This window comes from Procambarus clarkii, chromosome 5 (assembly GCF_040958095.1).
Source record: "Procambarus clarkii isolate CNS0578487 chromosome 5, FALCON_Pclarkii_2.0, whole genome shotgun sequence".
NCBI classification, from domain to species: Eukaryota; Metazoa; Arthropoda; class Malacostraca; order Decapoda; family Cambaridae; genus Procambarus; species Procambarus clarkii.
In genome coordinates this window covers 4,401,940-4,428,469 of record NC_091154.1, presented here as the reverse complement: position 1 = coordinate 4,428,469, position 26,530 = coordinate 4,401,940, and the positions used below count along the sequence as shown (strand labels likewise).

The window sequence follows — 26,530 nt, the reverse complement described above, 5'->3', positions numbered from 1 at the left end:
CTGTTACTCAATTTGGCTGTGTGTAACCAAACTAGAAGTGCTCTACAAATCAAGGGACCCAGAATGTGGGAATGACCTCCCGAATCATGTCAAACAACCAGTTTAAGAGTTAAACCAAGTACTGCCTAATTAACTCCATGTAACCTAACTTACCTCCTAAATGTCAACCCATGTCTTGTTATTTTTTAAACAACGCTGTTCACCAACATGTTGCAATTGCTGATTTATGCTATTTTAACCCCTTTCTGTATTTTTTATTCCTTCTTTCAACACAATTTATACCTAATCCCGATTACTATTAAGTTTTAGTCCGTGTTTTTTCCCCCCACACCTTGCCCGAAATGCTATGAGTATTAGTGGCTTTAGGTATTTGTATGTACTAGCTCTGCCTATAAATCCAACATTATGTTTGTAAATCAACTGTATGTACTTTTCCTGAATAAAATGTATTTATTATTTATTTTTTAATCAGTAAGTATTAAAAGAAGGCACCAAGCTGGAAGGCTATGTAGCACCATTGTGTGTAACAATAAACCAAAATTTTTTAACAAATAATGCACCTGTATGGGAAAACAAATCCTGTCAGCTGTAAAAATATTGATGCAGTTATTTAAATGAAAAATATAATGAAAGAAATATTACTGGTTTATTTTTATCCTATCTTTTTGTACTGTACAAGTATATCCAAGGAAGTGAAAAATTGAGACAATGCACAATTTAATGAATGATTAGCATGGATTAGCAGTTAAAAAGAAATATGACTTGTATTACATATGGACACGAGATCTTAATGATCATGGTCAACACGATTTAATAAGGATAATACAGTACTGTATTTGTAATAATGCAAACTATATTTTAAAATCTTTATTACTGATTTTTTTTTTATTAAGATTAGGTATACACAGCAATGTGCTGATACCCTATTCTATATGGAATATTACACAGTGAGATAAAAAACTAGCTAAAAGTTTATCTAATAGTCCCATCTCACAAGATGGTTAGACATACTGTACATGGAATCAATTTAGAAAATACCAGCCTCAATACAAAAAACAAATCAACTCTGACTAAACAACTCTAAGCAATTTTCACAAGAGGTAAGCACTGAATCATGAAACATTATATTATAATTACTCTTACCAGTTTCTACAAAACTCCTCTCAAACAATGTATTTTTAAACATGTTTAGGTATACACAGCAATGTGCTGCTTCCCTATTCTGTCTAAAGGACCACACAGTGTAGATCCAAAACCAGCTACAAGCTCACCCAACATCCTCACCTCACAGGATGGCCAGTCATACATGGAATTAGGAGAGAACAAAATACTTAATGCTGATCTATTAGCCTCCACTGGCAAATCTGGTGCAGCACAAGAATATCTTCCAATATTCCTGAGTGTATGAAGTAATTACAGAGCTCAAAATACCTCATACCATTTGGTATGAAGTCACTGATAACAGGACAATCACAGATATAGTGTTGGAGAGTATGTTCTCTCAAGTAGGACTGAAAACAGATGTTTTTTTTCCACCAAGAGGGCTATAAACCCATGGAACCGCCTACCCGCTGAAACCGTAAATGCCAAATTCCAGCTAAAAGTATCATTAAGACAATTGGCGGGCCCTTCAACAAGCCGCCGGCTTTCTGTCCTCTTCGAGGTCACTAGATAGTTAGTGGCCCTTGGGTAAATTCAGTAAATATATACAATAATTGTCAGCGCATCTTCCGAGCAACAAGGACAGCTACACAGTAATCTTAGAATTACGTAGGTAAACAACAAATGTAACATATTTGTTACTACAATGTCGGTGCTGGCTGTAGAAGTTGAAAAAACATTGTTTTACTCGAAATATACTAATTTTATAAGAAAATTCTACGTAAATAGGAGGCAGTAGAGCTCCGATAAGCCAGCGCTAAATCTTCAATATGAAGAATGTTGCTGCTCTCTGATTGGCCAAACGAAACACAGTAGTGACCTCTATCGGCACGCAGGTGAACCAACAAATTTCTTCTAAGTATACCTTATTGAATCGCACCTAAGCATCTTAGGGCGCACTTAGGAAACCTTCGTAGCAAACCCACTTACGAAGAAATACAGAGCTTTCTGAATCTAGGTCCTGGTCGCCCACCCATGAGCTGGTTAAGACAAATCGTGTCGTCATCCATTCAGCACTCAATTTTAAAGGTTTGGGACCTGGAAACCAAGGGATACCACCTACCAGGGCAGCCAGGGAGGCCGAGCGTGGGCCAGTGCAGGGTGTGTCGTCCCCAGCGGTGCTCCCCCTTTTCAACAGGGGAGTCCTACTACATCGTCCATTCTCCCACACTGTTAAGACTCCATTCCCCCTATCGTCCCAGCCTGGACACCCAACCATCCACTCAGGGCGGCCTCTCACAGGCGACCCCTCCAGCGGGTGGTCCGATGGCTCACAAGGCCCCTACATGGTGCCCTTCAGCACGTACACCACCCAAAGAGGAGGCAGGAGAGGGGGCAAAGGCAACCCTCACTGGTCCCAGGGAGGTGTACGTGAGCCCCTCACCACGGCAAGGAGGCACCACGGAGGGGAACCGAGAGGGAAGTGGGGGTCAAAGAAACCTCCATAGCAGGAACAAGGCACCGAAATGGGAGGGAAGGCGCGATAGAGGCAGAAGTAGGGGCCGAGGAAGAAAGCGAAACCTCCTTATCTGCCGGGGTAAGAAGGGTCCTCTCCCTCCTCCCCGGAGGAGGGAGAGGACCCTTCTTACCCCGGCAGATAAGGAGGTTTCGCTTTCTTCCTCGGCCCCTACTTCTGCCTCTATCGCGCCTTCCCTCCCATTTCGGTGCCTTGTTCCTGCTATGGAGGTTTTCTTTGACCCCCCACTTCCCTCTCGGTTCCCCTCCGTGGTGCCTCCTTGCCGTGGTGAGGGGCTCACGTACAACTCCCTGGGACCAGTGAGGGTTGCCTTTGCCCCCCTCTCCTGCCTCCTCTTTGGGTGGTGTACGTGCTGAAGGGCACACATGTAGGGGCCTTGTGAGCCATCGGACCACCCGCTGGAGGGGGTCGCCTGTGAGAGGCCGCCCTGAGTGGATGGTTGGGTGTCCAGGCTGGGACGATAGGGGGAATGGAGTCTTAACAGTGTGGGAGAATGGACGATGTAGTAGGACTCCCCTGTTGAAAAGGGGGAGCACCGCTGGGGACGACACACCCTTCCTGCACTGGCCCACGCTCGGCCTCCCTGGCTGCCCTGGTAGGTGGTATCCCTTGGTTCCAGGTCCCAAACCTTTAAAATTGAGTGCTGAATGGATGACGACACGATTTGTCTTAACCAGGCCTCATGGGGTGGGCGACCAGGACCTAGATTCAGAAAGCTCTGTGTATTTCTTCGTAAGTGGGTTTGCTACGAAGGTTCCTAAGTGCGCCCTAAGATGCTTAGGTGCGATTCAATAAGGTATACTTAGGAAGAAATTTGTTGGTTCACCTGCGTGCCGATAGAGGTCACTACTGTGTTTCGTTTGGCCAATCAGAGAGCAGCAACATTCTTCATATTGAAAGATTTAGCGCTGGCTTATCGGAGCTCTACTGCCTCCTATTTACGTAGAATTTTCTTATAAAATTAGTATATTTCGAAGTAAAACAATGTTTTTTTCAACTTCTACAGCCAGCACCGACATTGTAGTAAACAAAATATGTTACATTTGTTGTTTACCTACGTAATTCTAAGATACTGTGTAGCTGTCCTTGTTGCTCGGAAGATGCGCTGACAATTATTGTATATATTTACTGAATTTACCCAAGGACCACTAACTATCTAGTGACCTCGAAGAGGACAGAAAGCCGGCGGCTTGTTGAAGGGCCCGCCATTGTCTTAATGATACTTTTTAGCTGGAATTTGGGCATTTACGGTTTCAGCGGGTATGGCGGTTCCATGGGTTTATAGCCCTCTTGGTGGAAAAAAAACATCTGTTTTCAGTCCTACTTGAGAGAACATACTCTCCAAACACTATATCTGTGATTGTCCTGTTATCAGTGACTTCATACCAAATGGTATGAGGTATTTTGAGCTCTGTAATTACTTCATACACTCAGGAATATTGGAAGATATTCTTGTGCTGCACCCAGATTTTTGCCAGTGGAGGCTATAGATCAGCATTAAGTATTTTGTTCTCTCCTAATTCCATGTATGACTGGCCATCCTGTGAGGTGAGGATGTTGGGTGAGCTTGTAGCTGGTTTTTGATCTACACTGTGTGGTCCTTTATACAGAATAGGGGAAGCAGCACATTGCTGTGTATACCTAAACATGTTTAAAATACATTGTTTGAGAGGAGTCTTGTAGAAACTGGTAAGAGTAATTATAATATAATGTTTACATGATTCAGTGCTTACCTCTTGTGAAAATTGCTTAGAGTTGTTTAGTCAGCGTTGATTTGTTTTTTGTATTGAGGCTGGTATTTTCTAAATTGATTCCATGTACAGTATGTCTAACCATCTTGTGAGATGGGACTATTAGATAAACTTATAGCTAGTTTTTTATCTCACTGTGTAATATTCCATATAGAATAGGGTATCAGCACATTGCTGTGTATACCTAATCTTAATAAAAAAAAAAAATCAGTAATAAAGATTTTAAAATATAGTTTGCATTATTACAAATACAGTACTGTATTATCCTTATTAAATCGTGTTGACCATGGATCATTAAGATCTCGTGTCCATATGTAATACAAGTCATATTTCTTTTTAATTGCTAATCCATGCTAATCATTCATTAAATTGTGCATTGTCTCAATTTTTCACTTCCTTGGATATACTGTACAGTACAAAAAGATAGGATAAAAATAAACCAGTAATATTTCTTTCATTATATTTTTCATTTAAATAACTGCATCAATATTTTTACAGCTGACAGGATTTGTTTTCCCATACAGGTGCATTATTTGTTAAAAAATTTTGGTTATTGTTACACACAATGGTGCTACATAGCATTCCCAGCTTGGTGCCTTCTTTTAATACTTACTGATTAAAAAATAAATAATAAATACATTTTATTCAGGAAAAGTACATACAGTTGATTTACAAACATAATGTTGGATTTATAGGCAGAGCTAGTACATACAATACCTAAAGCCACTAATACTCATAGCATTTCGGGCAAGGTGTGGGGGAAAAAACACGGACTAAAACTTAATAGTAATCGGGATTAGGTATAAATTGTGTTGAAAGAAGGAATAAAAAATACAGAAAGGGGGTTAAAATAGCATAAATCAGCAATTGCACATGTTGGTGAACAGCGTTGTTTAAAAAATAACAAGACATGGGTTGACATTTAGGAGGTAAGTTAGGTTACATGGAGTTAATTAGGCAGTACTTGGTTTAACTCTTAAACTGGTTGAGAGAGGTACAGCCTTTGACATGATTCGGGAGGTCATTCCACATTCTGGGTCCCTTGATTTGTAGAGCACTTCTAGTTTGGTTACACACAGCCAAATTGAGTAACAGGAAGAGGTCTTGGACACAAATTTGTTCCATGCTAAATGTAGAGGAATCAGCTGAGTATTCCTCAAATAAAATAAGTTGCCTCAGCTTATAAGGTAAATAAAATAAGCATTTCTCAAATAAGAAGCTGCCTCACCTCACTGCCTTACTGCTACATAGCCTTCCCGGCATGGTGCCTTCTTTTGATAATTACTTGTTCCACACCCATATTGTATAACAGGAAGAGGTCTTGGACCCCTACTTCCCTCTCTCTTTTTTAATAATCTATATAGTCATAATTATAGCTTTAAGTATTCAATGAATAAAGTTTTTGACATTTTTACCCTTCTCCTTACCTAACATCATTTGTGCAGCATATTTTATGTCTCACCCAGATTTAATTTCAAAATAAAACCAAACTAAATAAATTAGAAATGGGTATGTATAGCTAAGGTACATCCTTACTACTAGGTGAACAGGGGCATTTGGTGATAGTAAATGATCCCATCAGGCAAAGCTCATCACCTTCTCTCATATTTCATGTTCACCAGTGTTTATTTACTTAATAACTACTGGTATAATATCTTGCTATTATAAAACTAATTCTACTATCATCAAACACATATTTACTTCAAGTTTCAAGCAGAGAATGCATATATAACTAACACGAAGGACTCCTCTCCACTAGATTCACCAGCTATAATATTTGGTCATGTTCCAATATCATAAATCGATCCCAGTGTTATGTAGTAGAGAAAAAATGACTTATATCCAGTTTACGTAAAGCTACGAGTGGTCGAAACCACACTTAAATCCCGGAATGAACTTACGAAGGTTTTTCCACTTAGGGTAGTTAATTGAATACGGACGTAGCCGCCACGAAGGCGCTAAGACGGAAAAACGCACTTAGCTAAGAGGAAAAACCTTCGTAAGTACCTTCCTGAATCCGGCCCCAGGGCTACATAGCTCAGGGCTACTTAGCTTAGGGCTACATAGCTCAGTGCTATATAATACATATACAACTCCAAATTCGTCCAATCACCCAAAATTCCGCTCACAAATAACTCTCAGGCGAAATATTTCCAATAGGCATCATATTGTGAAAACTGCAGGAGGGGGGATGGAATTTGTCCAAAAGTTCACATGTTCATCGTGTTCGTATTGTTCACTTGTTCTTCCCGCCATGTTCATCACCCCACCAATAATGTTCAGCCCCTGGATGTTCACTCAGTGAACTTTGACAACCAGGAGCAGGTCATATAAACCGGCCAGGGTGAACAGCTTAAGTGAACATTTGAACGGGCAAAACCCAGCCGACGGAGGGCCAGATGTACTCAAAAAGTATCGCTTGCAAGAGTATGCAATGATTGTGCAATATTGAGGGACATTTACTTTGTAATTTGTGGTGGTGATGGAGTTAGTTGATGTGGTGATTGTGATGGGGGTGGTCTTTGTGGTGGTGGTGATGGGTGTGGTGGTGGTTGTATTGGTGGTTGTGATTGTGGTGGTGGTAGTTGTGGTGGTGAGTGACAGTTCACACTGGCACTCACAGGACAGGTATGGGTTGTGTGGGCCTCTATACCATCCCACTTATTTCACTGTTGGGTGAACAGAGGCTACAGTTAAGGATTAGCGCCCAGTCAATCCTCCTCGGCCAGTAGAGGAAGAATTTGTGTTTATTATTGTATAATGCTTAAGTGTGTTACTGCTGTCCATCATTGCCGTTATCTTAACTTTTTCTTAATCCTCTTGCAACCCGTCCTCGACTCAAATCCATTCCATCCAGCGGTCGACCCCAATGACGCATTCATAAATTTTAACATGCTGTTCATTCAAAACAAGAATGTTCGCAAATGCAAGTGAATATTATAATATTTTAGCACATTGTGCATCTATAGGCATTGGTTAGGTTAGATGTTTAGATTCTGTTGGCGATTATTTGTATTTGTAGTACGTGGGTGAAGCATTTATAGCGTTGTGGTTCGAACAATAGTCGTCAGTGAACCATTTGTTCCAGAAGTGTTCGAATGTCAGCAGTTGTCAGTCGTGTGTAAACTGCTTTTCATTAAAAAACAGGGAGTTTGGCGGGTGCATGGAATCACTTTTATGTCTGTTTGGAGGACGGGCTGGACTCTCAACTGATGACGTCCGAACACTTCCGGAAAATGTGTTTCTCTCACGTCCTCTGTTCGAACCAAAAATCTTCAAATGCTTCACTCACGAACTAAAATTACAAATAATCGCCAACAGAACCTAAACACCTAGTTTGACCTGTGCCTAACTATACAAAGAATTTTAAGTATAATAATATTAATTTATATATAAGTGTAAACAAATTTTTAATACACAGTTTGATAAAATTGATGAATGTGTCCTGGGAGGCCGGCCGCTACTCTAACCAGCCTAGTGTGAGGCCGGGTTGTTCTACCTTCAATATATTATTAAATACATTCAGTGATAATATTAATACAATCATTAAATCATGTTGTATTATTTAATGTATTAAAATATATTGCAATAAAAACCGTCTCAGTTGATAAACAAAATATTGCGGGACTTTAATTAAAATTTCGCGACATTTGACAATTCGGATCTGGCAACCCTGCTTAGGACAACGACCCCCGAACGCTGTCCACTCAGCAGCAAAGCCCGCAGTGTTGGATCAGCTTGCTTTGAGTGGACATGGGGGACGCTGCCAGCAACAGTTCGTTAGACCAAAGTTACCGGATGCAGCAGGAAGCTCGCTTAACGCAAGTGACAGCTCGCCTGACGCAGATGACAACTCTCTTGACGCAGGCGACAGATCACCTGTGGGAGGTGACAGATCACCTGATGCAGGTGGTAACTCGAATGTCGATGGTGGCAGATGGCTCGACGCTGGGGACACCTCGCTTGAAGCGGGACGTAGCTCGCTTGACGCGGGAAACAAATGGCTTGATAAAGGTGGGGGATCGCTTGGTGAAGGAAACCGATGCCTTGAGGAGGGTGGCGGATCGCTTGGTGCAGGAAACCGATGCCTTGAGGCGAGTGACAGCTAGCATGGCGTAGGAGAGAACTCCCAGGTAGCTGGACTCTGTCGAGTAGAACGCCTCCCCCCCCCCCAGCATCTACCATGGGCCCCCAGCATCCACTCTGAGCCTCTAGCATCCCTCAACATCTACCCGGTGCCCCCAGCATTTACCCGGGGCCCCACCATCTTCCCTGGACTCCCACCATCTTCCCTGGACTCCCACCATCTTCCCTGGACTCCCACCATCTACCCTGGACCCCCAACATCTACCTTGGACCCGTCACCTTCCTCCTCTCAGCTAAGGTAGATATTAATATTGTTTAGGGAAAGTAGACAATGGTTTACCAGGGGCGTTGGATTTTTAGGTAATGTATAAGGGTTTAACCGAGTTTACCTGTGGGCCACTATCACTAGTGGCCTCGGCGGGGACAGGAAGCCGGCGCATGTACTTGTAGCATACTAGCCTAGCCTCACTCCGCCCGGCCCCGCCCCGCCCCGCCCCTATCTCTGCCTCACTAACCCCATGTTACTTTACATAATTTAACCTAACGCACCTCGTAATCTACCTTAACCTTACCGTAACCTTGCATTAACCTTTAACCTTGCCTTTGACCTTAAACTTACCCTAACCTTACTTTAACCTATTCTTACCCTTACCTTAAGCTTGCTTTACCTTACCTTAACCATATATTACATTAACCTTATCTTTACCTTAACCTTGACCTTAGTCTACTCTAAACTTGCCCTACCCTTCCTTAACCTTGCCTTAACCTAGCCTTATTCTTGCCATAGTCTTTTATTAACCTTAACCTTCCTTTAACTTGCCCTAGCCTTAACCTTACCATACCTTAGCCTACCCATAACTTAACGTTAAGCTTAACCTTGGCCTTGCCTTAACCTTGGCCTTGCCCTAACCATGGCCTAACCTTAACATTACCTTTCCTTAACCTAGCCTAACCTGAAGTAGCAAGTGTGTAGGTTCTGTAGTTCACACTGTTCGCTTCTGTTCCGTCTTAGCCGTGTGCACACCTGTTCCGTCTTAGCCGTGTGCACACCTGTTCCGTCTTAGCCGTGTGCACACCTGTTCCGTCTTAGCCGTGTGCACACCTGTTCCGTCTTAGCCGTGTGCACACCTGTTCCGTCTTAGCCGTGTGCACACCTGTTCCGTCTTAGCCGTGTGCACACCTGTTCCGTCTTAGCCGTGTGCACACCTGTTCCGTCTTAGCCGTGTGCACACCTGTTCCGTCTTGGCCGTGTGCACACCTGTTCCGTCTTGGCCGTGTGCACACCTGTTCCGTCTTAGCCGTGTGCACACCTGTTCCGTCTTGGCCGTGTGCACACCTGTTCCGTCTTGGCTGTGTGCACACCTGTTCCGTCTTGGCTGTGTGCACACCTGTTCCGTCTTGGCTGTGTGCACACCTGTTCCGTCTTGGCTGTGTGCACACCTGTTCCGTCTTGGCTGTGTGCACACCTGTTCCGTCTTGGCTGTGTGCACACCTGTTCCGTCTTGGCTGTGTGCACACCTGTTCCGTCTTGGCTGTGTGCACACCTGTTCCGTCTTGGCTGTGTGCACACCTGTTCCGTCTTGGCTGTGTGCACACCTGTTCCGTCTTGGCTGTGTGCACACCTGTTCCGTCTTGGCTGTGTGCACACCTGTTCCGTCTTGGCTGTGTGCACACCTGTTCCGTCTTGGCTGTGTGCACACCTGTTCCGTCTTGGCTGTGTGCACACCTGTTCCGTCTTGGCTGTGTGCACACCTGTTCCGTCTTGGCTGTGTGCACACCTGTTTCCGTCTTGGCTGTGTGCACACCTGTTCCGTCTTGGCTGTGTGCACACCTGTTCCGTCTTGGCTGTGTGCACACCTGTTCCGTCTTGGCTGTGTGCACACCTGTTCCGTCTTGGCTGTGTGCACACCTGTTCCGTCTTGGCTGTGTGCACACCTGTTCCGTCTTGGCTGTGTGCACACCTGTTCCGTCTTGGCTGTGTGCACACCTGTTCCGTCTTGGCTGTGTGCACACCTGTTCCGTCTTGGCTGTGTGCACACCTGTTCCGTCTTGGCTGTGTGCACACCTGTTCCGTCTTGGCTGTGTGCACACCTGTTCCGTCTTGGCTGTGTGCACACCTGTTCCGTCTTGGCTGTGTGCACACCTGTTCCGTCTTGGCTGTGTGCACACCTGTTCCGTCTTGGCTGTGTGCACACCTGTTCCGTCTTGGCTGTGTGCACACCTGTTCCGTCTTGGCTGTGTGCACACCTGTTCCGTCTTGGCTGTGTGCACACCTGTTCCGTCTTGGCTGTGTGCACACCTGTTCCGTCTTGGCTGTGTGCACACCTGTTCCGTCTTGGCTGTGTGCACATCTGTTCCGTCTTGGCTGTGTGCACACCTGTTCCGTCTTGGCTGTGTGCACACCTGTTCCGTCTTGGCTGTGTGCACACCTGTTCCGTCTTGGCTGTGTGCACACCTGTTCCGTCTTGGCTGTGTGCACACCTGTTCCGTCTTGGCTGTGTGCACACCTGTTCCGTCTTGGCTGTGTGCACACCTGTTCCGTCTTGGCTGTGTGCACACCTGTTCCGTCTTGGCTGTGTGCACACCTGTTCCGTCTTGGCTGTGTGCACACCTGTTCCGTCTTGGCTGTGTGCACACCTGTTCCGTCTTGGCTGTGTGCACACCTGTTCCGTCTTGGCTGTGTGCACACCTGTTCCGTCTTGGCTGTGTGCACACCTGTTCCGTCTTGGCTGTGTGCACACCTGTTCCGTCTTGGCTGTGTGCACACCTGTTCCGTCTTGGCTGTGTGCACACCTGTTCCGTCTTGGCTGTGTGCACACCTGTTCCGTCTTGGCTGTGTGCACACCTGTTCCGTCTTGGCTGTGTGCACACCTGTTCCGTCTTGGCTGTGTGCACACCTGTTCCGTCTTGGCTGTGTGCACACCTGTTCCGTCTTGGCTGTGTGCACACCTGTTCCGTCTTGGCTGTGTGCACACCTGTTCCGTCTTGGCTGTGTGCACACCTGTTCCGTCTTGGCTGTGTGCACACCTGTTCCGTCTTGGCTGTGTGCACACCTGTTCCGTCTTGGCTGTGTGCACACCTGTTCCGTCTTGGCTGTGTGCACACCTGTTCCGTCTTGGCTGTGTGCACACCTGTTCCGTCTTGGCTGTGTGCACACCTGTTCCGTCTTGGCTGTGTGCACACCTGTTCCGTCTTGGCTGTGTGCACACCTGTTCCGTCTTGGCTGTGTGCACACCTGTTCCGTCTTGGCTGTGTGCACACCTGTTCCGTCTTGGCTGTGTGCACACCTGTTCCGTCTTGGCTGTGTGCACACCTGTTCCGTCTTGGCTGTGTGCACACCTGTTCCGTCTTGGCTGTGTGCACACCTGTTCCGTCTTGGCTGTGTGCACACCTGTTCCGTCTTGGCTGTGTGCACACCTGTTCCGTCTTGGCTGTGTGCACACCTGTTCCGTCTTGGCTGTGTGCACACCTGTTCCGTCTTGGCTGTGTGCACACCTGTTCCGTCTTGGCTGTGTGCACACCTGTTCCGTCTTGGCCGTGTGCACACCTGTTCCGTCTTGGCCGTGTGCACACCTGTTCCGTCTTGGCCGTGTGCACACCTGTTCCGTCTTGGCCGTGTGCACACCTGTTCCGTCTTGGCCGTGTGCACACCTGTTCCGTCTTGGCCGTGTGCACACCTGTTCCGTCTTCCAAGTAGTATGTATACCCAAGCCTGAGCCGCATGTGTGCAGAGTCACTTTTGAGCATATCTCCTTTACCATGCAGGGCAGAGTTCAATCCCAGACCGTCCACCCAGTGGTTGGGCACCATTCCTTTCCAGTGATATATAGTCTAATGGCTTGGCGCTTTCACCTGATATTTCTTTGCTTTTACCATAAATTTGTGTTTCGAGTCATACATGATTGTGTTGCAAGGTTTGACTTCTCTCATACATTACCGCTCCTCACCACTTCTAAGCCTGAATATTTCTTATTTCTGTTTCTAACCACTTGGACCATTGGGGATTGAGCGGCGACCCAGCAAGAAGTGAATCCGTCGCTGTACCAATCAGACTAAGTGCATGGGCTACTATTTATGAGGGTAAATAGGATCTAATCAGATTAGATAGCGAATGATAAGGTGATATTATATAGGGCTAATATGTTGATCTGTGGTTGTGGTTGGTACTTGATACCGGTAGTGGTGGTGATGGTGGATGTTGGCTTTGCATGGTGTCAGTGGTGGTGGTGGTGATGGTTGTGGTGGTGGTGGTAATGGTTGTGGTGGTGGTGACGAGGGAGGGGTGTTGGTGGTGGCTGAGGCCGCCGCCTCCGGTAAGGACACCTCCACTCATTTAAGATACACAAGATTCTCTTATTTGTCTCATTGTTAAAACACATTCACTGTCAACTTGTGGTTTTGATGTGGTGTTCCGCCACCTCGTTGACCACTATTCCAACATGAGATGGAATCCACATGAATTTAATTTTTTTGTGACCTTTCACCTGTCTCATTTATCCTATTCTTACCAACCTAAACTATGGACATGAAGATTGGATTAAGATTGTTTAAAGAATCAACTGCTCCTCGGCCATCGACAAATAAAACTATTTTCATATTGCTGGACTTCTTCCAAACCAGCCGGAATGGCCTTCAGTTCAGCTTGTGTGGGGGATATATAGTTACTAAGTCACAGGTTCAATTTTCCTGTTCATAATTCCAGACTCGGTGCCGGTATATTTTATAATATATTATATTTTATAATATATTATATTTTATAATATATTATATTATAATTAGAATGCAATACTATACAGCTTGCATCACTTTTGAATTATATAAATCTGTTCTGGTTAGCTGATTTCGAGACTGTTCAGTGTAGCCTACTCAGACTAAAGAATTTTCAAATTTCCAGATTACAGATTCCCAAGGCTAGTGAGGCTACCAGACTGATTCCCAAGGCTAGTGAGGCTACCAGACTGATTCCCAAGGCTAGTGAGGCTACCAGACTGATTCCCAAGGCTAGTGAGGCTACCAGACTGATTCCCAAGGCTAGTGAGGCTACCAGACTGATTCCCAAGGCTAGTGAGGCTACCAGACTGATTCCCAAGGCTAGTGAGGCTACCAGACTGATTCCCAAGGCTAGTGAGGCTACCAGACTGATTCCCAAGGCTAGTGAGGCTACCAGACTGATTCCCAAGGCTAGTGAGGCTACCAGACTGATTCCCAAGGCTAGTGAGGCTATACCAGTCAGATTGAAAAGGCCAGTGAGGCTACCAGACGGATCAACAAAGAGGTTCCAGGGATCAATGGCCCCGGGGCCTGATCTTCCCCTCCCTAAGTCCATAGACTAGGGTACGATACGGTATTCAGGTTTAGGTCTACCTTGAGCCAGGTGCTTGACCACTTTGTATAATCTTGAAGAGGCGTTTGGGACTGGAAAAATGTTGTTTTTGTCCATTTGTATATAGCAAGAGTTTTGTTTATTTAGTGTTAACATCGTTCAATTTTCTTAGACCAGACTCTTGTATTTGATGGTCACATTATCCTGAGGTGAGAGCCAACTAGTCAGCAGATTGTGTACATAAGTATATATATGATGCCAAATAAGATGAACTACCTTTTATATTTTAAACGAATATGAACTTTTATTGACATTTTTGTTGCCCGAGAAGCTTCACTCATTCCTGTCAATGTGATGAATATTGTGATGTAAATTTAAATGTTTATATAAATCTGAAGTTACATATTGTGTTCAGTGATCTGATAAGCATAGAATACCTGCCAAATGTGAGCATTGATATTCTGAAATGTGATGAAATTTTTAATGTTCTGTATGTGAAGTTTTACACACAATGGAGCATATATATAATATTGACTCAACGTAAACAGTTTTTTGGCATTGAATACAAAATTCAAACACTCTCAGCCAGACGGTTAAGGGTCGGGTTAAATAGCTTAAATGTGTAGAATAGTAAACCCCACATTGAGTTAGGAAAATACTATTTGTCATATATAGATACTTTACACAAGATTTCCCCATTTTGCACCCGCACGATAATATAAGATTTTAAGGGTTGACGAATGTTAATCTTGTTTAAGAACCTGTTTACTTGACAGTTAAGCAAGTCCCAGCTGTGTCTGGGTACAAGTGACAGGATGAACCCGGCGGGTTTTCTTCCTATTAGGGATGTTTCCACTCGTAGGATGAGTGGCGCTGCTTAATACTGTCATTGGCGCTGCTCAATACTGTCACTATGGCAGTGTGTCCACTCACAGGATGAGTGGCGCTGCCCAATAAACTTGCCCCTCGAAGCAAAAGTTTTTTTTTTTTTTTTTTTGTAGGATAATGTTGTACTGCAAAGGTTTTTTTTATCATTAATGTTATCATTCTACATTAAACGTGATCATTTCTTGAATCCCAAGAAATCACAATATTTAAAAGTGAATTTTTTAGTAAAAAAAATAAAAAAAGGCGTTTGATTTATACAGTACTGTAGTTCTTGTTTAGATTGTCCAATAATTTATCAAAGAAACACTTATTTTATATTAGCAACCCCACCCCCCTTCCTTCCTGTTCAGCTCGTTGCTGCCGTGAGGGGGGCTTAGTGGGCGCCTGCCGGAGTGTGATGCTTCTTGGGGCGGTCCCCCCTGTCCTTTTGTAGCTTTGTGCTCCTGCTGCTGTCCTCTCAAATTTTGCTGGACGCCTTTTCCTTCTGTTTCTTTTTCTCCCCCCCCCCCCCCCCCCCCCCCTTTCTCCTTTCTCGTTGTCACTTCCTGCTGACCTTGTGCCAGTTTTGATCATTCTTTTGGCCTTTTGTATTGACGCCCGGGTGCTTGAGGAGGCATACTCTTGCACCGTAGAACTGTAGTACCCGCCGTCGAGAGCGAGGGGAACCTTTTATTGTCAATCCCCACTTCGTCACTGAACCCGATCTCGACGGACTGTCGGTTTCTTAAGGTGGCGTTTGTGGGGCGTATACTCACGACGCACCCCTAGGAGGCAACGGCATGATCGGCGATAGCTTCTTGTTGGGTGTCCTGCCTCTAATTGTGGCTCCATGGTGGGTGTGGGGGCACATTCGTGAATGAATTCTTCTTTTCGTAATGATAACCCCTGTTTCGGCTGCTTCTGGTTTACCTTCTCAAGCTCGTGGGGTGGGCGACCAAGCCCCCGAGTCCGTATTGGAAGACCGGGCTCTGTAGCCTCCGCTGCATTGGGCCCCGACCTTGCTCCTCCTTTGGCCTCTCTGACTCCTTCCCCTGGCTCCCCTCCCTCCTCTGTGGTTGGGTCGAGCCCCAGGCCCCCAGTGGTGACTACCTCGTCCCCTGGCGCGGCTCCTTCTCTAGTTGTAACTACTGCGCCTTTTAACCCCTCTCTCTTTGGGGGTTCTCACCGCCGTCCTCGTCACGGCCGCCCTCGTTCCATTCCTTCCAGTTCTGCTACCTATCAAGCCTTGTTTGGTCCCGCTTCGTGGGCCAAATATTTTGATCTCCTCCCTCTTGATTCTGCGCCTCCTGACGATTTCTCCCTCCATCGACATCTCGTTGGTTCCGTGGATGCCTCCATTACCTTCAACCCCACTCGTCTCGGTACACTTGTCGTTGCTGCTCCTTCTCAGGATGCAGCTTCCCGCTTGGCTGCCTTATCCTGCCTTGGCGAGACCCCTGTTCGGGTCTCCAAGAACGCTCAGTTGAATGCCAGTGTTGGCACTATTTTGCTCCCGCCCCATGTTGCGACCGGTGTTCGGGACCTGCGCGACTGCCACGACGATATTCGACATATCCTCGCTGCCCAGGGCCATTCTATTCTCCAGGTGGACACGTTTACTCGTCCCCCTCGTGGTAGTCGCCGTCAACCCCTCCGGGTTGTGAAGATTACCTTTGATGGTAGGTCCCTTCCATCCTCTGTCATTCTTGCTGGTGCCAGGTGCTCTGTCCAGGAGTACATTCCTTCTCCTCGGCTCTGCAACAAGTGCTGGAGGTTTGGGCATTGTGCCCTCCGCTGCTCTGGGACTGTCTCTCTCTGTCCTTTGTGTGGTGGCGAAGGTCACTCTAAGTCGGAGTGCACTTCTCCCCAGGCTCGTTGCCTCAACTGCGGTGAGGCCCATCCTACCTTCTCCCGTGCGTGTGTCCATTACAAGCTTGAGGCAGCCGTCCTCACCTTGAAGCACCGGGAGCGTTTATCTTTTCCTGAGGCGAGGAGCCAGGTTCGCCGGCTCCCGCCTTATGCTAATATCTCTTATGCTCGCGTGTTGCGCTCTTCCTCTCCTCGTCCTTCCCGCCTTCCTCAGACTCACAACCGTTTCCGGGCCTTGGACCCTGATACGCCCACTGCCCCCTCCTCTGTTCCTTTGAGTTCTCTTCCGTAGGATCCACCTCCTGGTCCTCTGTCTGGGGTTCCCCTTCTTTCTACCCGGTCTGTCATGTCTCCTGTGTCTTCTTCCTCGTCTCCCTCTGATCCTCCTTCCCCTCCGTCTCTTGACTCTCCCCGCCGCCTGTCGGTGCGGGCTGATGTCCATCCCTCTCCAAACGGCCGTCATGTGTGCTCTCGTTCAGTTTCTCCTGTTGAGACGCTAGAATACGTTGCCAAGTACGTGGTTGCTGGGACACCTGTCTCTTTACGTCAGAAGCGTAAACCTGGCTCCTCTCCTTCCTCCTCCCCGGCGGGTAAGAAGGTTTCGCTTTCTTCCTCGGCCCCTACTTCTGCCTCTCTCGCTCCTTCCCATCCCATTTCGGTGGTTGCGACCCCTGTTCCTGCTATGGACGTTTCTTTAGCCCCCGCTTCCCTCTCGGTTGCTGCCCTTGTTGAGGTACGCTCCCCTCTTTCTACCCCCCCCCCCCCCCTCTTCCTGCTGCTGTCCTTGACTGCTCCTCTCCGTTGTCTCCTCCTCTTCCTCCTCCTCCTCCTCCGGACTCCGCTCGCCCACCTCTGATCTGTTCTCCCGTTTCCTTCCCTCCGTCTTTGCTCAGTTTACCCATGCCTCCCAACCCTGACTTTGCTGACCCTGATCCCGACCCTGATATTCTTTAACGTGCTCTGTTGCTCTTTCGCCTTTGTTTCTTCCTTGTTCTCTGTTTTTGTCCTTTCTCTTCTCGTCGTTGTCCATTCTTCAATGGAACGTTCGAGGTTATTACGCCAATTTCCTCGAACTCCAACTTCTGATTTCGTGGTTTTCGCCCCTTTGTGTCTGTCTCCAGGAGCCGATGCTTGGTGCTCGTCCTGGTCGTTTTCGTGGCTATTCCTTTCTCTTCCCCCCCCCCCCCCCCCCCAGCCGTTGCTGGGGCTTCTAATTCTTCTGCTCTCTTGATTCGTGCTGATGTTCCCTTTGTTCCTTTACTTTTTCCTTCGCCTCTCCATTGTTCTGCTGCTCGTATCTTTGTGGGGAAATGGTACTCAGTTTGTTCCATTTATCTCCCCCCGAGTGTCCCGCTCTCTCTTCCTGATTTGAAACACCACCTAGACTCCTTGCCGGAGCCTGTGCTCCTGCTGGGTGACTTCAATTGTCGTCATTCTCTTTGGGGTGACGTTCTGACGAATACCCGGGGTCGCCTCCTTGAGCCGTTTCTCCTCTCTTCTTCCCTGTCTCTTCTGAATTCTGGTGAGCCCACTCATTTGGACTCTCAGACTCGCACCCTTTCCTGTCTTGATCTTTCTCTCTGCTCTTCTTCTCTTTACTTAGGTTTCACGTGGCAGGTTCTTGATGACCTCCATGGAAGTGATCATTTCCCCATCCTTGTTTCCTTTTTCTCTTTTCGCCCTTCCCTCTCTTTCCCTAGGTGGCAGTTTGCTAAGGTAGACTGGACCCTATTTACCCTCAGTGCTGCTCTCTCTGACCTCTCCCTTCTGCCTCTCTCTCGCGCTCTCCTCCTTTTTCATGACACTGTCTTCAACGCTGCCCTCCGCTCTATTCCTCGCTCTTCCTCTCGGGGTCCACGGAAGTGCGTTCCCTGGTGGAATGCGGACTGTGCTCGGGCTGTCCGCTGTAAGCGTGCAGCCTGGAAGAGGCACCGCCGTAGGCAGACGACCGATTCTTTTCTTTTCTTTCGGAAAGCGAGTGCGGTGGCCCGTAGGACCATCCGTACGGCTAAACGTGAATGTTGGGCATCTTATGTCTCAACAATTACGTCCGAAACTCCTCTGGCCCAGATCTGGAAGCGTATCCGCAAGATAGCGGGTAAGTTCGTTCCCGATGTTTCACCGGTCCTTCACCTCCATGATACTCTTGTGGCGGACCCGTTGCAGGTCGCTTCCGAACTGGGTTCCCACTTTTCTTCTGTTAGCTCTGGTCTTCATCTTCCCCAATCTTTCTTTCTTCGTAAACCTGTCCTAGAGTCTCGTCCTTCAGATTTCTGCACTCGTCTTCAGCTTCCCTATAATGATCCCTTCTCTCTCTCTGAACTTCGTTCCGCCCTGGCCCTCTGCGGTTCTACGGCGGCGGGCTCCGATGGTATTCATTATGAGATGCTTCGCCATCTCCCTCCGAGCACGTCTCAGTATTTACTGAGTCTGTATAATCGGATCTGGGAGTCGTCGTCAGTCCCCGAGGACTGGCTCGATGCCGTTGTCCTCCCTGTTCGCAAACCGAGGTCTCTGGGTACTTCCCCTAAGAACTTTCGCCCTATTGCTCTCACAAGTTGTCTGCAAACTCTTTGAACGTATGGTTAACGTTCGTCTGATGTGGTTCCTGGAACACCATCACCTCCTCTCCCCTTCTCAATCTGGTTTCCGCAAGTGCCGCAGCACGACAGATGTCCTGGTGAACTTGGAGGTCTATATTCGTACTGCTTTTGCTGCGAAGACCTCCGTTGTTGCCGTCCTTTTTGACCTAGAAAAGGCTTACGACACCACTTGGCGTTATCATATCTTATCTCAACTTCATTCTTTTGGCCTTCGTGGTCATCTCCCTCTCTTTCTCCGCAGCTTCCCCTCTCGTCGTTCCTTTCGGGTGCGCCTTGGTACCGCTCTCTCTCCCTCTTTTCAGCAATACGAAGGTGTGCCCCAGGGTAGTGTTCTGAGCACTACTCTTTTTCTGGTTGCCCTCAATGGTCTTCTTTCCTCTCTTCCTTCTGGTGTCTTCTCCGCTCTCTATGTCGATGATCTTACCCTTTGTTGTCAGGGTGATGATTCGCCTCTCCTTCAACGCCGGCTTCAACTTGCAATTGATGCCGTGTCGTCTTGGGCCACAGGTCGTGGCTTCAAGTTCTCTACTTCTAAGACTTGTGCCATGACTTTTACGCGGAAACGGGTTGTTCTTCGTCCCTCTTTGTCACTTTATGGTCATCCCCTTTAATAAAAAGATTCCGCGAAGCTTTTGGGGTTATTCCTTGACACTCGTTTGTCTTGGTCTCCCCATATCTCTTACCTCCGTGTTGAGTGCTCTAAGGCCCTTACCCTCCTTCGGGTCTTGTCCCATACTTCTTGGGGGGCAGAGAGGCGCACTCTCCTTGCTTTACATTCCTCTCTCGTTATGTCTAAGCTCGATTATGGTTGCCCTGCTTACTCGTCTGCTTCTCCTTCTACTCTTCGCCGTCTTGATGCTTTGCACCATACTGGGTTGCGCCTCAGTTCTGGTGCCTTTCGTTCGACTCCCATCCTTAGCTTGTATGTTGACACTGGCTTCCTGTCTCTCCAGGACCGCCGTGATCGCTACTGTCTTCGCTATCTTGCGCGGTCCTTGCAACATCCTTCCTCTCGCCTCTGTCGTGCTTTAACTTTTGCCCCTCCTGCGGTTCCTGTTCCTCTTCACCACCTCCCTCTTTCTGTCCGGTTATCTCGCCTACAGGATTCTCTCTCCGTTCGTATTTCTGATGTTTCTCCTCGTGTTGTTCCTTCTTTGCCCCCGTGGAGGGTCCCTCTTCCGCGGTTTTGTACTTCCTTGACCCGTATCACTAAAGCTTTTACCCCTCCTACGGTTCTAAAACGCCTTTTCCTCGAGCACTTTTCTTCTCACTCCCGCTCCGTTTCTGTCTTCACCGATGGGTCTAAGTCAGCGGACGGTGTTGGCTACTCTTGTTTTTCCTGATCGCACTTATATGTGTCGCTTGCCTCCGGAGACTAGCATCTTTACAGCGGAATTTTATGCTATTCTCTATGCTCTTCGTCTCCTGCTTTCTCGTTGTCAGTCTTCCTTTGTAGTTGTTGTTGACTCTCGTAGTGCCCTCATGGCTCTCGGGTCCTTTAATCCGGTTCATCCAGTAGTTGTCGAGATCCAGCATTGGCTGTTTCCCGTTCAAAGTAAATTTAAGTCGGTTGAGTTTTGTTGGGTTCCCAGCCATATTGGTGTCTTTAAATGAGCGTGCAGATGCTGCCGCTAAGGAAGCTGTCCGCTCTTGTCCCATCTCTCGTAAAGGCATTCCGTATTCCGACTTTTACCCGGTTATCCATTCCTCAGTCCTTACCCGTTGGCAGGCTTCTTGGTTGTCTGTTACTGGTAACAAGCTACGTACTCTTAAATGTTGTGTTTCCTCGTGGCCGTCCTCCTTCCACCGTAACCGGCGGTGGGAAACAGCTCTGGCGAGGTTGCGTATTGGCCATACTCGCTTAACCCATGGTCACTTGATGGAGCGCCGCCCTGCTCCTTATTGTCCTAGTTGCATTGTCCCTCTTACGGTCGTGCATGTCCTTCTTGAATGTCCTGACTTCCAGGACGAGCGTGTGTCTTGCTTTCCGACCGCCCCTCGCGGTCACCTGTCCCTCGATAGAATTCTTGGTGACTCGGATACTTTTGATATCGTTCGCCTTATGCGTTTTTGTTCTCGTATTGGCATCCTTGGTGATATTTAGCGCCCTCTGATTATTTTGCGTATTTGATGGTGCTACATAGCCTTCCCGGTTTGGTGCCTTCTTTTGATAATTACTTACTTGACTCTCCCCGCCGCCTGTCGGTGCGGGCTGATGTCCATCGCTCTCCTAACGGCCGTCATATGTGCTCTCGTTCAGCTTCTCCTGTTGAGATGCTAGAATCCGTTGCCCAGTACGTAGTTGCTGGGACACCAGTCTCTTTACGTCAGAAACGTAAGCCTGGCTCCTCTCCTTCCTCCTCCCCGGAGGAGGGAGAGGACCCTTCTTACCCCGGCAGATAAGGTGGTTTCGCTTTCTTCCTCGGCCCCTACTTCTGCCTCTATCGCGCCTTCCCTCCCATTTCGGTGCCTTGTTCCTGCTATGGAGGTTTCTTTGACCCCCCACTTCCCTCTCGGTTCCCCTCCGTGGTGCCTCCTTGCCGTGGTGAGGGGCTCAAGTACACCTCCCTGGGACCGGTGAGGGTTGCCTTTGCCCCCTCTCCTGCCTCCTCTTTGGGTGGTGTACGTGCTGAAGGGCACCATGTAGGGGCCTTGTGAGCCATCGGACCACCCGCTGGAGGGGTCGCCTGTGAGAGGCCGCCCTGAGTGGATGGTTGGGTGTCCAGGCTGGGACGATGGGGGGAATGGAGTCTTAACAGTGTGGGAGAATGGACGATGTAGTAGGACTCCCCTGTTGAAAAGGGGGAGCACCGCTGGGGACGACACACCCTTCCTGCACTGGCCCACGCTCGGCCTCCCTGGCTGCCCTGGTAGGTGGTATCCCTTGGTTCCAGGTCCCAAACCTTTAAAATTGAGTGCTGAATGGATGACGACACGATTTGTCTTAACTAGGCTCATGGGGTGGGCGACCAGGACCTAGATTCAGGAAGTTGTGTATTTCTTCGTAAGTGGGTTTGCTACGAAGGTTCCTAAGTGCGCCCTATGATGCTTAGGTGCGATTCAATAAGGTGTACTTAGGAAGAAATTTGTTGGTTCACCTGCGTGCCGATAGAGGTCACTACTGTGTTTCGTTTGGCCAATCAGAGAGCAGCAACATTCTTCATATTGAAGATTTAGCGCTGGCTTATCGGAGCTCTACTGCCTCCTATTTACGTAGAATTTTCTTATAAAATTAGTATATTTCGAAGTAAAACAATGTTTTTTCAACTTCTACAGCCAGCACCGACATTGTAGTAAACAAATATGTTACATTTGTTGTTTACCTACGTAATTCTAAGATACTGTGTAGCTGTCCTTGTTGCTCGGAAGATGCGCTGACAATTATTGTATATATTTACTGAATTTACCCAAGGGCCACTAACTATCTAGTGACCTCGAAGAGGACAGAAAGCCGGCGGCTTGTTAAAGGGCCCGCCAATTGTCTTAATGATACTTTTTAGCTGGAATTTGGCATTTACGGCTTCAGCGGGTAGGCGGTTCCATGGGTTTATAGCCCTCTTGGTGGAAAAAAAACATCTGTTTTCAGTCCTACTTGAGAGAACATACTCTCCAACACTATATCTGTGATTGTCCTGTTATCAGTGACTTCATACCAAATGGTATGAGGTATTTTGAGCTCTGTAATTACTTCATACACTCAGGAATATTGGAAGATATTCTTGTGCTGCACCCAGATTTTGCCAGTGGAGGCTAATAGATCAGCATTAAGTATTTTGTTCTCTCCTAATTCCATGTATGACTGGCCATCCTGTGAGGTGAGGATGTTGGGTGAGGATGTTGGGTGAGCTTGTAGCTGGTTTTTGATCTACACTGTGTGGTCCTTTATACAGAATAGGGAAGCAGCACATTGCTGTGTATACCTAAACATGTTTAAAAATACATTGTTTGAGAGGAGTTTTGTAGAAACTGGTAAGAGTAATTATAATATAATGTTTCCATGATTCAGTGCTTACCTCTTGTGAAAATTGCTTAGAGTTGTTTAGTCAGAGTTGATTTGTTTTTTGTATTGAGGCTGGTATTTTCTAAATTGATTCCATGTACAGTATGTCTAACCATCTTGTGAGATGGGAGTATTAGATAAACTTATAGCTAGTTTTTTATCTCACTGTGTAATATTCCATATAGAATAGGGTATCAGCACATTGCTGTGTATACCTAATCTTAATAAAAAAAAATCAGTAATAAAGATTTTAAAATATAGTTTGCATTATTACAAATACAGTACTGTATTATCCTTATTAAATCATGTTGACCATGGATCATTAAGATCTCGTGTTCATATGTAATACAAGTCATATTTCTTTTTAACTGCTAATCCATGCTAATCATTCATTAAATTGTGCATTGTCTCAATTTTTCACTTCCTTGGATATCCTGTACAGTACAAAAAGATAGGATAAAAATAAACCAGTAATATTTCTTTCATTATATTTTTCATTTAAATAACTGCATCAATATTTTTACAGCTGACAGGATTTGTTTTACCATACAGGTGCATTATTTGTTAAAAAATTTTGGTTTATTGTTACACACAATGGTGCTACATAGCCTTCCCAGCTTGGTGCCTTCTTTTAATACTTACTGATTAAAAAATAAATAATAAATACATTTTATTCAGGAAAAGTACATACAGTTGATTTACAAACATAATGTTGGATTTATAGGCAGAGCTAGTACATACAATACCTAAAGCCACTAATACCATAGCATTTCGGGCAAGGTGTGGGGGAAAAAAACACGGACTAAAACTTAATAGTAATCGGGATTAGGTATAAATTGTGTTGAAAGAAGGAATAAAAAATACAGAAAGGGGGTTAAAATAGCATAAATCAGCAATTGCACATGTTGGTGAACAGCGTTGTTTAAAAAATAACAAGACATGGGTTGACATTTAGGAGGTAAGATAGGTTACATGGAGTTAATTAGGCAGTACTTGGTTTAACTCTTAAACTGGTTGAGAGAGGTACAGCCTTTGACATGATTCGGGAGGTCATTCCACATTCTGGGTCCCTTGATTTGTAGAGCATTTCTAGTTTGGTTACACACAGCCAAATTGAGTATCAGGAAGAGGTCTTGGACACAAATTTGTTCCATGCTAAATGTAGAGGAATCAGCTGAGTATTCCTCAAATAAAATAAGTTGCCTCAGCTTATAAGGTAAATAAAATAAGCATTTCTCAAATAAGTAGCTGCCTCACCTCACTGCCTTACTGCTACATAGCCTTCCCGGCATGGTGCCTTCTTTTGATAATTACTTGTTCCACACCCAAATTGTATAACAGGAAGAGGTCTTGGACCCCTACTTCCCTCTCTCTTTTTTAATAATCTATATAGTCATAATTATAGCTTTAAGTATTCAATGAATAAAGTTTTTGACATTTTTACCCTTTTCCTTACCTAACATCATTTGTGCAGCATATTTTATGCCTCGCCCAGATTTAATTTCAAAATAAAACGAAACTAAATAAATTAGAAATGGGTATGTATAGCTAAGGTACACCCTTACTACTAGGTGAACAGGGGCATTTGGTGATAGTAAATGATCCCATCAGGCAAAGCTCATCACCTTCTCTCATATTTCATGTTCACCAGTGTTTATTTACTTAATAACTACTGGTATAATATGTTGCTATTATAAAACTAATTCTACTATCATCAAACACATATTTACTTCAAGTTTCAAGCAGAGAATGCATATATAACTAACACGAAGGACTCCTCTCCACTAGATTCACCAGCTATAATATTTTGGTCATGTTCCAATATCATAAATCGATCCCAGTGTTATGTAGTAGAGAAAAAATGACTTATATCCAGTTTACGTAAAGCTACGAGTGGTCGAAACCACACTTAAATCCCGGAATGAACTTACGAAGGTTTTTCCACTTAGGGTAGTTAATTGAATACGGACGTAGCCGCCACGAAGGTGCTAAGACGGAAAACGCACTTAGCTAAGAGGAAAAACCTTCGTAAGTACCTTCCTGAATCCGGTCCCAGGGCTACATAGCTCAGGGCTACATAGCTTAGGGCTACATAGCTCAGTGCTATATAATACATATACAACTCCAAATTCGTCCAATCACCCAAAATTCCGCTCACAAATAACTCTCAGGCGAAATATTTCCAATAGGCATCATATTGTGAAAACTGCAAGAGGGGGGATGGAATTTGTCCAAAAGTTCACATGTTCATCGTGTTCGTATTGTTCACTTGTTCTTCCCGCCATGTTCATCACCCCACCAATAATGTTCAGCCCCTGGATGTTCACTCAGTGAACTTTTACAACCAGGAGCAGGTCATATAAACCGGCCTGGGTGAACAGCTTAAGTGAACATTTGAACGGGTAAAAACCAGCCGACGGAGGGCCAGATGTACTTAAAAAGTATCGCTTGCAAGAGTATGCAATGATTGTGCAATATTGAGGGACATTTACTTTGTAATTTGTGGTGGTGATGGAGTTAGTTGATGTGGTGATTGTGGTGGTTGTGATGGGGGTGGTCTTTGTGGTGGTGGTGGTTGTGGTGATGGGTGTGGTGGTGGTGATGGGTGTGGTGGTGGTGATGGGTGTGGTGGTGGTGGTTGTATTGGTGGTGGTGGTGGCTGTGGTGATGGTTGTGGAGGTGGTGGTAGTGGTAGTTATGGTTGTGGTGGTGGTTGTGATTGTGGTGGTGAGTGACAGTCCACACTGGCACTCACAGGACAGGTATGGGTTGTGTGGGCCTCTATACCATCCCACTTATTTCACTGTTGGGTGAACAGAGGCTACAGTTAAGGATTAGCGCCCAGTCAATCCTCCTCGGCCAGTAGAGGAAGAATTTCTGTTTATTATTGTATAATGCTTAAGTGTGTTACTGCTGTCCATCATTGCCGTTATCTTAACTTTTTCTTAATCCTCTTGCAACCCGTTCTCGACTCAAATCCATTCCATCCAGCGGTCGACCCCAATGACCCATTCATAAATTTTAACATGCTGTTCATTCAAAACAAGAATGTTCGCAAATGCAAGTGAATATTATAATATTTTAGCATATTGTGCATCTATAGGCATAGGTTAGGTTAGATGTTTAGATTCTGTTGGCGATTATTTGTATTTGTAGTACGTGGGTGAAGCATTTATAGCGTTGTGGTTCGAACAATAGTCGTCAGTGAACCACTTGTTCCAGAAGTGTTCGAATGTCAGCAGTTGTCAGTCGTGTGTAAACCGTTTTTCATTCATAAACAGGGAGTTTGGCGGGTGCATGGAATCACTTTTATGTCTTTGTTTGGAGGACGGGCTGGACTCTCAACTGATGACGTCCGAACACTTCCGGAAAATGTGTTTCGCTCACGTCCTC

General features: G+C 46.1%; 1 long non-coding RNA gene across 1 annotated transcript; it reads left to right on the top strand.

The window, feature by feature from the left end:
- Positions 1 to 8,042: 8,042 nt before the first annotated feature.
- On the top strand, positions 8,043 to 14,509 carry LOC123765427 (uncharacterized). The gene is made up of 2 exons (XR_011230985.1): positions 8,043 to 8,773; positions 13,370 to 14,509. It is a non-coding gene; the product is annotated as an uncharacterized lncRNA (long non-coding RNA).
- The last annotated feature ends 12,021 nt before the right edge of the window (positions 14,510 to 26,530 follow it).